Raw genomic sequence first — 14976 nt, 5'->3', positions numbered from 1 at the left:
TATTAACAGACCTATATAGACGTCTGTAACACTGGGCCTTTACTAGTCCTGTATTAACAGACCTTTACCAGTCCTGTATTAACAGACCTATATAGATGTCTGTAACACTGGGCCTTTACTAGTCCTGTATTAACAGACCTATATAGATGTCTGTAACACTGGGCCTTTACTAGTCCTGTATTAACAGACCTTTACTAGTCCTGTATTAACAGACCTATATAGACGTCTGTAACACTGGACCTTTACTAGTCCTGTATTAACAGACCTTTACTAGTCCTGTATTAACAGACCTTTACTAGTCCTGTATTAACAGACCTATATAGACGTCTGTAACACTGGTCTTTACTAGTCCTGTATTAACAGACCTTTACTAGTCCTGTATTAACAGACCTTTACTAGTCCTGTATTAACAGACCTTTACTAGTCCAGTATTGACAGACTTTTACTAGTCCTGTATTAACAGACCTTTACTAGTCCTGTATTAACAGACCTTTACTAGTCCTGTATTAACAGACCTTTACTAGTCCTGTATTAACAGACCTTTACTAGTCCTGTAATAACAGACCTTTACCATTCCTGTAATAACAGACCTTTACCATTCCTGTATTAACAGACCTTTACTAGTCCTGTATTAACAGACCTTTACTAGTCCTGTATTAACAGACCTTTACTAGTCCTGTATTAACAGACCTTTACTAGTCCTGTAAAACAGACCTTTACTAGTCCTGCATTAACAGACCTTTACTAGTCCTGTATAACAGACTTACTAGTCTATATTAACAGACCTATAGACGTCTGTAACACTGGACCTTTACTAGTCCTGTATTAACAGACTTTACTAGTCCTGTATTAACAGACCTTTACTAGTCCTGTATAACAGACCTTTACTAGTCCTGTATTAACAGACCTGTTACTAGTCCTGTATTACAGACCTTTACTAGTCCTGTATTAACAGACCTGTATAACGTCTGTAACACTGGGCTTTACTAGTCCTGTATTAACAGACCTTTACTAGTCCTGTATTAACAGACCTTTACGTCCTGTTTAACAGACCTATATAGACGTCTGTAACACTGGGCCTTTACTAGTCCTGTATTAACAGACCTTTACTAGTCCTGTATTAACAGACCTTTACTAGTCCTGTATTAACAGACCTTTACTAGTCCTATATTAACAGACCTATATAGACGTCTGTAACACTGGACCTTTACTAGTCCTGTATAACAGACCTTTACTAGTCCTGTATTAACAGACCTTTACTAGTCCTTTATTAACAGACCTTACTAGTCCTGTATTAACGACCTTTACTATCCTGTATTAACAGACCTTACTGGTCCTGTATTAACAGACCTTTACTAGTCCTGTATTAACAGACCTGTATAGACGTCTGTAACACTGGGCCTTTACTAGTCCTGTATTAACAGACCTTTACTAGTCCTGTATTAACAGACCTTTACTAGTCCTGTATTAACAGACCTATATAGACGTCTGTAACACTGGGCCTTTACTAGTCCTGTATTAACAGACCTTTACTAGTCCTGTATTAACAGACCTATATAAACGTCTTTAACACTGGGTCTTTACTAGTCCTGTATTAACATACCTTTACTAGTCCTGTATTAACAGACCTTTACTAGTCCTGTATTAACAGACCTTACTAGTCTATATTAACGACTTTACTAGCTTGTATTAACAGACCATAACTATCCTGTATTAACAGACCTATATAGACTCTGTAACACTGGGCCTTTACTAGTCCTGTATTAACAGACCTTTACTAGTCCTGATTAAACAGACCTATATAAACGCTTAACACTGGGTCTTTACTAGTCCTTATTAACACTTTAGTCCTGTATTAACAGACCTATATAGACGTCTTAACACTGGGCCTTTACTAGTCCTGTATTAACAGACCTTTACTACCGTATTAACACCTTTACTAGTCCTGTATTAACAGACCTTTACTAGTCCTGTATTAACAGACCTTTACTAGTCCTGTATTAACAGACCTTTATAGACGTCTGTAACACTGGGCCTTTACTAGTCCTGTATTAACAGACCTTTACTAGTCCTGTATTAACAGACCTTTACTAGTCCTGTATTAACAGACCTTTACTAGTCCTGTATTAACAGACCTTTACTAGTCCTGTATTAACAGACCTTTATAGACGTCTGTAACACTGGGCCTTTACTAGTCCTGTATTAACAGACCTTTACTAGTCCTGTATTAACAGACCTTTACTAGTCCTATATTAACAGACCTATATAGACGTCTGTAACACTGGACCTTTACTAGTCCTGTATTAACAGACCTTTACTAGTCCTGTATTAACAGACCTTTACTAGTCCTGTATTAACAGACCTTTACTAGTCCTGTATTAACAGACCTTTACTAGTCCTGTATTAACAGACCTTACTAGTCCTGTATTAACAGACTTTACAGTCCTGTATTAACAGACCTATATAGATGTCTGTAACACTGGGCCTTACTAGTCCTGTATTAACAGACCTTTACTAGTCCTGTATTAACAGACCTATATAGACGTCTGTAAACACTGGGCCTTTACTAGTCCTGTATTAACAGACCTTTTTCTAGTCCTGTATTAACAGACCTTTACTAGTCCTGTATTAACAGACCTTTACTAGTCCTGTATTAACAGACCTATATAGACGTCTGTAACACTCGGCTTTTACTAGTCCTGTATTAACAGACCTTTACAAGTCCTGTATTAACAGACCTTTACTAGTCCTGTATTAACAGACCTTTACTAGTCCTGTATTAACAGACCTATATAGACGTCTGTAAAACTGGACCTTTACTAGTCCTGTATTAACAGACCTTTACTAGTCCTGTATTAACAGATCTTTACTAGTCCTGTTTTAACAGACCTTTACTAGTCCTGTATTAACAGACCTTTACTAGTCCTGTATTAACAGACCTTTACTAGTCCTGCATTAACAGACCTTTACTAGTCCTGTATTAACAGGCCTTTACTAGTCCTGTATTAACAGACCTTTACTAGTCCTGTATTAACAGACCTATATAGACGTCTGTAACACTGGGTCTTTACTAGTCCTGTATTAACAGACCTTTACTAGTCCTGTATTAACAGACCTATATAGACGTCTGTAACACTGGACCTTTACGAGTCCTGTATTAACAGACCTTTACTAGTCCTGTATTAACAGACCTATATAGACGTCTGTAACACTGGACCTTTACTAGTCCTGTATTAACAGACCTTTACTAGTCCTGTATTAACAAACCTTTACTAGTCCTGTATTAACAGACCTTTACTAGTCCTGTATTAACAGACCTTTACTAGTCCTGTATTAACAGACCTTTACTAGTCCTATATTAACAGACCTTTACTAGTCTAGTATTAACAGACCTTAACTAGTCCTGTATTACCAGACCTTTACTAGTCCTGTATTAACAGACCTATATAGACGTCTGTAACACTGGGCCTTTACTAGTCCTGTATTAACAGACCTTTACTAGTCCTGTATTAACAGACCTTTACTAGTCCTGTATTAACAGACCTTTACTAGTCCTGTATTAACAGACCTATATAGACGTCTGTAACACTGGGCCTTTACTAGTCCTGTATTAACAGACCTTACTAGTCCTGTATTAACAGACCTTTACTAGTCCTGTATTAACAGACCTGGTATGACGTCTGTAACCTGGGCCTTTACTAGTCCTGTATTAACAGACCTTTACTAGTCCTGTATTAACAGACCTTTACTAGTCCTGTATTAACAGACCTTTCTCTATCCTGTATTAACAGACCTATATAGACGTCTGTAACACTGGGCCTTTACTAGTCCTGTATTAACAGACCTTACTAGTCCGTATTTAACAGACCTATATAAACGTCTTTAACACTGGGTCTTTACTAGTCCTGTATTAACATACCTTTACTAGTCCTGTATTAACAGACGTCTATATAGGTCTGTAACACTGGGCCTTTACTAGTCCTGTATTAACAGACCTTTACTAGTCCTGTATCAACAGACCTTTACTAGTCCTGTATTAACAGACCTTTACTAGTCCTGTATTAACAGACCTTTACTAGTCCTGTATTAACAGACCTTTACTAGTCCTGTATTAACAGACCTTTACTAGTCCTGTATTAACAGACCTTTACTAGTCCTATATTAACAGACCTATATAGACGTCTGTAACACTGGACCTTACTAGTCCTGTATTAACAGACCTTTACTAGTCCTGTATTAACAGACCTTTACTAGTCCTGTATTAACAGACCTTTACTAGTCCTGTATTAACAGACCTTTACTAGTCCTGTATTAACAGACCTGTATAGACGTCTGTAACACTGGGCCTTTACTAGTCCTGTATAACAGACCTTTACTAGTCCTGTATTAACAGACCTTTACTAGTCCTGTATTAACAGACCTTTACTAGTCCTGTATTAACAGACCTTTACTAGTCCTGTATTAACAGACCTATATAGACGTCTGTAACACTGGGCCTTTACTAGTCCTGTATTAACAGACCTTTACTAGTCCTGTATTAACAGACCTTTACTAGTCCTGTATTAACAGACCTTTACTAGTCCTATATTAACAGACCTATATAGACGTCTGTAACACTGGACCTTTACTAGTCCTGTATTAACAGACCTTTACTAGTCCTGTATTAACAGACCTTTACTAGTCCTGTATTAACAGACCTTTACTAGTCCTGTATTAACAGACCTTTACTAGTCCTGTATTAACAGACCTTTACTGGTCCTGTATTAACAGACCTTTACTAGTCCTGTATTAACAGACCTGTATAGACGTCTGTAACACTGGGCCTTTACTAGTCCTGTATTAACAGACCTTTACTAGTCCTGTATTAACAGACCTTTACTAGTCCTGTATTAACAGACCTATATAGACGTCTGTAACACTGGGCCTTTACTAGTCCTGTATTAACAGACCTTTACTAGTCCTGTATCAACAGACCTTTACTAGTCCTGTATTAACAGACCTTTACTAGTCCTATATTAACAGACCTTTACTAGTCTTGTATTAACAGACCTTAACTAGTCCTGTATTAACAGACCTATATAGACGTCTGTAACACTGGGCCTTTACTAGTCCTGTATTAACAGACCTTTACTAGTCCTGTATTAACAGACCTATATAAACGTCTTTAACACTGGGTCTTTACTAGTCCTGTATTAACATACCTTTACTAGTCCTGTATTAACAGACCTATATAGACGTCTGTAACACTGGGCCTTTACTAGTCCTGTATTAACAGACCTTTACTAGTCCTGTATTAACAGACCTTTACTAGTCCTGTATTAACAGACCTTTACTAGTCCTGTATTAACAGACCTTTACTAGTCCTGTATTAACAGACCTTTATAGACGTCTGTAACACTGGGCCTTTACTAGTCCTGTATTAACAGACCTTTACTAGTCCTGTATTAACAGACCTATATAGACTTCTGTAACACTGGGCCTTTACTAGTCCTGTATTAACAGACCTTTACTAGTCCTGTATTAACAGACCTTTACTAGTCCTGTATTAACAGACCTTTACTAGTCCTGTATTAACAGACCTTTATAGACGTCTGTAACACTGGGCCTTTACTAGTCCTGTATTAACAGACCTTTACTAGTCCTGTATTAACAGACCTTTACTAGTCCTGTATTAACAGGCCTTTACTAGTCCTGTATTAACAGACCTTTACTAGTCCTGTATTAACAGACCTTTACTAGTCCTGTATTAACAGACCTATATAGACGTCTGTAACACTGGGTCTTTACTAGTCCTGTATTAACAGACCTTTACTAGTCCTGTATTAACAGACCTTTACTAGTCCTGTATTAACAGACCTATATAGACTTCTGTAACACTGGGCCTTTACTAGTCTTGTATTAACAGACCTTTACTAGTCCTGTATTAACAGACCTATATAGACGTCTGTAACACTGGGTCTTTACTAGTCCTGTATTAACAGACCTTTACTAGTCCTGTATTAACAGACCTTTACTAGTCCTGTATTAACAGACCTATATAGACGTCTGTAACACTGGGCCTTTACTAGTCCTGTATTAACAGACCTTTACTAGTCCTGTATTAACAGACCTATATAGACGTCTGTAACACTGGGTCTTTACTAGTCCTGTATTAACAGACCTTTACTAGTCCTGTATTAACAGACCTTTACTAGTCCTGTATTAACAGACCTTTACTAGTCCTGTATTAACAGACCTTTACTAGTCCTGTATTAACAGACCTATATAGACGTCTGTAACACTGGACCTTTACTAGTCCTGTATTAACAGGCCTTTACTAGTCCTGTATTAACAGACCTTTACTAGTCCTGTATTAGAGGACCGTTTAATCATCTTAAATGAATATATCTTTGTTCTCACAGGTCCAGCTGAAGCCTCCAAAGAAGAAGTGTGAGTATGGTTGTCTCTCTCTGGCCCCAAGCCCATATTTCTCTCACTAATCCACTGCTTTTCAATTCTTAAGGGTGCACGAACGAGTGTACACTTTATTTGGGGAGTAGGGGGAATCGGCATTGAGCCCGTGTTGTTGTTGTTGTTGTCAGTATGACAGCCGTAGGTGGAGAATATGTGGTTGTTGTCAGTATGACAGCTGTAGATGGAGAATGTGTGGTTGTTGTCAGTATGACAGCTGTAGGTGGAGAATGTGTTGTTGTTGTCAGTATGAACGCCGTAGGTGGAGAATATGTGGTTGTTGTCAGTATGACAGCTGTAGGTGGAGAATGTGCTGTTGTTGTCAGTATGACAGCTGTAGATGGAGAATATGTGGTTGTTGTCAGTATGACAGCTGTAGGTGGAGAATATGTGGTTGTTGTCAGTATGACAGCTGTAGATGGAGAATGTGTTGTTGTTGTCAGTATGACAGCTGTAGATGGAGAATGTGCTGTTGTTGTCAGTATGACAGCTGTAGATGGAGAATATGTGGTTGTTGTCAGTATGACAGCTGTAGATGGAGAATGTGCTGTTGTTGTCAGTATGACAGCTGTAGATGGAGAATGTGCTGTTGTTGTCAGTATGACAGCTGTAGGTGGAGAATGTGTTGTTGTTGTCAGTATGACAGCCGTAGGTGGAGAATATGTGGTTGTTGTCAGTATGACAGCTGTAGGTGGAGAATGTGTTGTTGTTGTCAGTATGACAGCCGTAGGTGGAGAATATGTGGTTGTTGTCAGTATGACAGCTGTAGGTGGAGAATGTGTTGTTGTTGTCAGTATGACAGCTGTAGATGGAGAATGTGTTGTTGTTGTCAGTATGACAGCTGTAGATGGAGAATGTGCTGTTGTTGTCAGTATGACAGCTGTAGGTGGATAATATGTGGTTGTTGTCAGTATGACAGCTGTAGGTGGAGAATGTGTTGTTGTTGTCAGTATGACAGCTGTAGATGGAGAATGTGCTGTTGTTGTCAGTATGACAGCCGTAGTTGGAGAATATGTGGTTGTTGTCAGTATGACAGCTGTAGGTGGAGAATGTGCTGTTGTTGTCAGTATGACAGCTGTAGGTGGAGAATATGCTGTTGTTGTCAGTATGACAGCCGTCGGTGGAGAATGTGTTGTTGTTGTCAGTATGACAGCCGTAGGTGGTGAATGTGCTGTTGTCAGTATGACAGCTGTAGTTGGAGAATATGTGGTTGTTGTCAGTATGACAGCCGTAGTTGGAGAATATGCTGTTGTTGTAAGCTAATAGGTCATGTTCTTTCATTAAAGGTGAAGAACTTTCCACGTCACTGCTCTGTTTATCCCAGCCAGGCACCACAAACATCCCCATCCAGTCTCACTCACACTCAGTCCTCACCTTGCCCACATGGCCCTGCCTCTCAACTATGAAAGGAAAAACACAATTTCCTAGAATTAATGAGTCAGACATTAGTCAAATACTGTGGACTACTTCCTGATAAACATATCGACAGTTAGGCAGAGTTCTCAACAAACTGCCTGATAAACATATTGACAGGTAGGCAGGGTTCTCAACAAGCTTCCTGATAAACATTTTGACAGGCAGGCCAAGTTCTCGACAAACCTAGCAGGTCCCGTGTGGCTTAGTTGGTAGAGCATGGTGCTTGCAATGCCAGAGTTGTGGGTTCGATTCCCACGGAGGACCAGTACGAAAGAAAGAAATGATGACTGTAAATCGCTCTGGATAAGAGCCTCTGCTAAATGACTGAAAATAATCATAGCCAGGTCATTAATGAGACTGGTTTCGGCACTGCTACAGAGCTTCAGAATAAACAGGTCTCTGGTGGAGAAAAGACCCCTAGACGGTGAACACCCATGCACACGCGCATTTAGATATTGGACAGACCTGAGTTGATTACTATTTCCTAGCCATGCCATTCATTGACCTGTGTTTGACCTGGACAGTCAGAGCTCCCGGGGGTAATGGACTTATTACTGACTGACTGACTGACTGAGTTAATACTGACTGACTGAGTTAATACTGACTGACTGAGTTATTACTGACTGACTGACTGACTGACTGACTGACTGACTGACTGACTGAGTTATGACTGACTGACTGACTGACTGAGTTATGACTGACTGACTGACTTATTACTGACTGAGTTAATACTGACTGACTGAGTTATGACTGACTGAGATATTACTGACTGACTAAGATATTACTGACTGATTGAGATATTACTGACTGACTGAGATATTACTGACTGAGATATTACTGACTGACTGAGATATTACTGACTGACTGAGATATTACTGACTGAGATATTACTGACTGTCACGTCCTGGCCAGTATAAGGGTTAATTAGTATTGTAGTTTGGTCAGGACGTGGCAGAGGGTATTCGTTCTATGTGGTTCGGGGTGGTGTGTTTTGTTGAAGGGGCATTTGGTTTAAGTATTCCGGGGTTTTTGGGCACTGTTTGGTTTTCAGGTATTCTATGTTTAGTCTAGCATGTCTGTTTCTATGTTTGGTTAATTGGGGTTGGGACTCTCAGTTGAAGGCAGGTGTTGTCTATCTGCCTTTGATTGAGAGTCCCATATATTAGGGTGTGTTTGTGTTTGTTATTTGTGGGTGATTGTTCTGTGTTGAGCCTTAGGCTTTGCCAGACTGTTTTGTTGTTCGTGGTTTCGTTTTGTTATTTTTGTATGTTCATTTTGGAGTTTAATAAATGTTCAAAATGAACAACCGCATGCCTGCTGCGTTTTGGTCCTCCTTCACCGACGACAGCTGTGACACTGACTGACTGAGATATTACTGACTGACTGAGACATTACTGACTGACTGAGATATTACTGACTGACTGAGATATTACTGACTGACTGAGATATTACTGACTGACTGAGATATTACTGACTGACTGAGATATTACTGACTGACTGAGATATTACTGACTGAGATATTACTGACTGAGATATTACTGACTGACTAATGACTGACTGACTGAGATATTACTTACTGATTGAGATATTACTGACTGAGATATTACTGATTGAGATATTACTTACTGACTGAGATATTACTTACTGACTGAGATATTACTGACTGAGATATTACTGACTGAGATATTACTGACTGACTGAGATATTACTGACTGACTGAGATATTACTGACTGACTGAGATATTACTGACTGAGAAATTACTGACTGAGATATTACTTACTGACTGAGATATTACTGACTGACTGAGATATTACTGACTGACTGAGATATTACTGACTGACTGAGATATTACTGACTGACTGAGATATTACTGACTGAGATATTACTTACTGACTGAGATATTACTTGCTGACTGAGATATTACTGGCTGACTGAGATATTACTTACTGACTGAGATATTACTGACTGAGATATTACTTACTGACTGAGATATTACTTACTGACTGAGATATTACTGGCTGACTGAGTTATTACTGGCTGACTGAGATATTACTGACTGACTGAGATATTACTGACTGAGATATTACTGACTGAGATATTACTTACTGACTGAGATATTACTGACTGACTGAGATATTACTGACTGAGATATTACTGACTGACTGAGATATTACTGACTGAGATATTACTGACTGACTGAGATATTACTGACTGACTGAGATATTACTGGCTGAGATGTAACTGACTGACTGAGATATTACTGACTGACTAAGATATTACTGACTGACTGAGATATTACTGACTGACTGAGATATTACTGACTAAGATATTACTGACTGAGATATTACTGACTGACTGAGATATTACTTACTGACTGAGATATTACTGACTGAGATATTACTGGCTGAGATATTACTGGCTGACTGAGATATTACTGACTGAGATATTACTGACTGAGATATTACTGACTGGCTGAGATATTACTGACTGGCTGAGATATTACTGACTGACTGAGATATTACTGACTGAGATATTACTGGCTGACTGAGATATTACTGACTGAGATATTACTGACTGAGATATTACTGACTGGCTGAGATATTACTGACTGACTGAGATATTACTGACTGACTGAGATATTACTGACTGACTGAGATATTACTGACTGAGATATTACTGACTGAGATATTACTCACTGAGTTATGACTCACTGACTTATTACTGACTGACTGACTGAGTTATTACTGAGTGACTGAGTTATTACTGAGTGACTGAGTTATTACTGAGTGACTGAGTTATTACTGAGTGACTGAGTTATTACTGAGTGACTGAGTTATTACTGAGTGACTGAGTTATGACTGACTGACTGACTGAGTTATGACTGACTGACTGACTGAGTTATGACTGACTGACTGAGTTGTTACTGAGTGACTGACTGAGTTGTTACTGAGTGACTGAGTTATTACTGACTGACTGAGTTATGACTGACTGAGTGACTGAGTTATTACTGACTGACTGAGTTGTTACTGACTATTACTGACTGGTGATGTCATTTACAGCACAGAGGAGTCTGCACAAGAAGAAGAAAAAAGGATGTGAGTAACATGGCCTGTGTGTGTGTGTTTGTTTGCTCGAAGGTCACTGTGATCAAGACCTGTCTATCTATGTCTTTCTCACCGTGTGTGTGTGTGTGTGTGTGTGTGTGGGTGTGGGTGTGGGTGGGTGGGTGGGTGTGTGTGTGTGTGTGTGTGTGTGTCCTCTTCTCTCAGGAACTATGGAGGTGTGTATGTGGGACTACCAGCAGACCTGAGCGTTATGCCTCCTATCCAGATGGGAACACACCAAGGTAACAGTCATACACAGATAGACAGAGCACTATGCCTCCTATCCAGATGGGAACACACCAAGGTAACAGTCATACACAGATAGACAGAGCACTATGCCTCCTATCCAGATGGGAACACACCAAGGTAACAGTCTTACACAGATAGACAGAACACTATGCCTCCTATCCAGATGGGAACACACCAAGGTAACAGTCATACACAGATAGACAGAACACTATGCCTCCTATCCAGATGGGAACACACCAAGGTAACAGTCATACAGAGAGAGGCTGAGTATTGTTCTTACACAAGATGTGCTGGGTCTGGATATGAGTTTGAGAGGATGTCCAAGTCTCAATGTGTTTCTCAGCCTCCGTTATAGACACAAAGACACTCAATTTCCTGTCAGGCCTTAGAGGTCAGGAGGAAGCATGAGAGAGTTCTGGTTAAAACACTTCTGACTAAGGATCATTCTGAGAGAGAGAGATGTGGATATGGTGCTGTGGAAGTGATCTGGTGGTGTGGGAGTGATCTGGTGCTGTGGAAGTGATCTGGTGCTGTGGAAGTGATCTGGTGGTGTGTTAGTGATCTGGTGCTGTGGAAGTGATCTGGTGGTGTGGGAGTGATCTGGTGGTGTGGGAGTGATCTGATGGTGTGTGATACTGATGCTACAGCTCCAGGTTATACACAGTGATGATGTGTGTGTGTGTGTGTGGAGGTGTGTGTGTGGAGGTGTTTAACTATTCTTGTGGGGACCGGAAGTCCCCACAAGAATAGTAAAAAATCTAAAATTGGACCTACTGGGGACATTTTGTTAGTCCCCACAAGGTCAAATGCAATTTCTAGGGAGTTTAAGGTTAGAATTAGTGTTAGGGTTATAATTATGTTTAGGATTAGGAGCTAGGTTTAGGGTTAAGGTTAAGTTTTTGGGTAAGAAAATGGGTTAGGTTTAGGGGTTAGGGAAAGTAGGATTTTGATTGGGACTGAATTGCGTGTGTGTGTGTGTGTGCGTGCATGCGTGCGAGTACACATTTGTGTGGTCGTGTGTGTGTTTGTGTGTCCCGTTGGGTGTTATAATGAGGAGACTGGGATCCTGTGGCAGGTAATTGGTAATGCCACTCTCCCCAGGGACTGGCTGAAGTGATGAGCACCTCAAGGAGGCTAGGGCTTACAGCCTTAATGAAGCAGCAGGTGTATGTGTGTGTCAACGTCAAGTCCTAGTAATTTTCTCTTTTCTCCCCACAGATAAGTGAAGCATCATTGAAACATCCTTTCACTAAAGGTATGATGTCAACAGCCCCGATCTCAATATCCTATGTTAAACTCTCTGCCTCAATCTCAGAAGTTCATCTTATGGGACTCTCACACCCACGACAGACAGACAGACAGACAGACAGACAGACAGACAGACAGACAGACAGACAGACAGACAGACAGACAGACAGACAGACAGACAGACAGACAGACAGACAGACAGACAGACAGACAGACAGACAGACAGACAGACATGATAATGATGATGTCAGCAAGCATGAAGGAAGGAATTGTTTTCTTTGATCTCTGATTGGCTCCATAGGACCCAGTAGAACCCCTGGGGGACCAATCATCTCCCTCTCTCTCTCTCCATAGGAACTGAACTGGGATCAGTTTCTAAGGTGAATGATCAGACAATGGGTCATATGCTCACCATGGATGTGACTGATCAGGAATCAGCGTTATGTTATTAAATAGGCACAAAATGGAAGAAAAAAGTCCAAAACGAAATGAAAGGGGGAGGTACTATCTGAACTTGTCCAATAAGAAATACTTGTTTTCATTTGCGTTACACAAAATTTGAAAACATGCACCCTAATGAACACGACCCAGGTTAAAGGGCATCACGGATGTTGGAGTCGGCATTCACCACTCAGGATCATGAGACAAGACAACCTTCTACTCAGAACTAAATGTCAGACTGGATCAGATAGGCCTATTCAGATCTCAGCAATACCAAGAAACAAGACAAGACCTCTCTCAGAACTCCTATTCAAATATTTCTTGATTTTCTCTCTCTGTCTCTGAGTCAATAGTTCTCAGAAATTCTCTCTATAGGAGCTGGATCAAATGTTCCCCATTTGTATCATTGGTCGAATAGAGAAGAATCTTTCTTCACTCAATATGTAGGCATATGTACAGTATTTGGAGCATCCACGTTTTCTTTTCTTGAATGTATTCCAACATGTTAATTATTTTCACAACATAGTTTCCACAGTCTTAAATAAATCTTGTGGAAATGCATTGTGTGCTCGTGTGCATATGTCTTCAGAAATGTATGATTTCTGTATGTGTGCGTGCATGTGTTGTGTGTCTGTCTCTGTGTGTCTTTTTTTCTGGGTGTAATTGAAAGGCCTATTCCTCACCGTTCATCTCCTCAGTACGACTAGCCTACACTTCATCTACAGTCTACTTGTTATGTGCTAATGAGATTTTTCAAATGACTATAGACTAGTTTTAGATTGACTCCTTGGAGACCGTAACTATCAACTCCTTGGAGACCATAACTATCGACTCCTTGGAGACCGTAACTATCGACTCCTTGGAGACCATAACTATCGACTCCTTGGAGACCGTAACTATCAACTCCTTGGAGACCGTAACTATCCACTTCTTGGAGACCGTAACTATCAACTCCTTGGAGACCGTAACTATCCACTTCTTGGAGACCATAACTATCGACTCCTTGGAGACCGTAACTATCGACTCCTTGGAGACCATAACTATCGACTCCTTGGAGACCGTAACTATCGACTCCTTGGAGACCGTAACTATCAACTCCTTGGAGACCGTAACTATCCACTTCTTGGAGACCGTAACTATCAACTCCTTGGAGACCGTAACTATCCACTTCTTGGAGACCGTAACTATCGACTCCTTGGAGACCGTAACTATCGACTCCTTGGAGACCGTAACTATCGACTCCTTGGAGACCGTAACTATCCACTTCTTGGAGACCGTAACTATCAACTCCTTGGAGACCGTAACTATCCACTTCTTGGAGACCGTAACTATCAATTCCTTGGAGACCGTAACTATCAATTCCTTGGAGACCGTAACTATCGACTCCTTGGAGACCGTAACTACCGACTTCTTGGAGACCGTAACTACCGACTTCTTGGAGACCGTAACTACCGACTTCTTGGAGACCGTAACTACCGACTCCTTGGAGACCGTAGCTACCGACTCCTTGGAGACCGTAGCTACCGACTCCTTGGAGACCGTAGCTACCGACTCCTTGGAGACCGTAGCTACCGACTTCTTGGAGACCGTAGCTACCGACTCCTTGGAGACCGTAGCTACCGACTCCTTGGAGACCGTAGCTACCGACTCCTTGGAGACCGTAGCTACCGACTCTTTGGAGACCGTAGCTAGCTAAAACAAGCTAGCTAAAACTGTGGTCTGGTTATCAGTCAATCAGCTTTCAGATTTCACTAACATGGTTCAGGCCCTATTGAACTGACTTGCCCTATGGACTGGTTGGACTGTGGATGCGTTCCAAATGGAACACTATTCCTTATATTGTGCTTTTGATCAGGGCCGGTAAAAAGTATTGCGGTGCCATTTATAACGGTACCATTTGGGATGGAACCTGTGTCTTGTGTACTGTTGTAGAGCTCTTAGGAAGTAGTTGGTGTTTTCAAAGGAGATGGTTTTTCATGACATCATTTCCTTTGTGCTGTGGGATGTTGTGTGTCAGTCACCTCTCAGTAACACTGGCTAATCTAGGAACATTGGATAATCACCAAC

The 14976-nt window shown here is 40.6% G+C and overlaps 1 long non-coding RNA gene across 1 annotated transcript; it reads left to right on the top strand.

The window, feature by feature from the left end:
- The first annotated feature begins 10862 nt into the window (after positions 1–10862).
- Positions 10863–13470, top strand: LOC115180397 (uncharacterized). The gene is made up of 4 exons (XR_003873071.1): positions 10863–10962; positions 11137–11213; positions 12439–12475; positions 12823–13470. It is a non-coding gene; the product is annotated as an uncharacterized LOC115180397 (long non-coding RNA).
- Positions 13471–14976: the final 1506 nt, after the last annotated feature.

The sequence above is a fragment of the Salmo trutta genome, chromosome 40 (genome assembly GCF_901001165.1).
Source record: "Salmo trutta chromosome 40, fSalTru1.1, whole genome shotgun sequence".
NCBI classification, from domain to species: domain Eukaryota; kingdom Metazoa; phylum Chordata; class Actinopteri; order Salmoniformes; family Salmonidae; genus Salmo; species Salmo trutta.
Note: the sequence above shows the minus strand (reverse complement) of the source record. Positions and strands in the feature narration are given on the sequence as shown.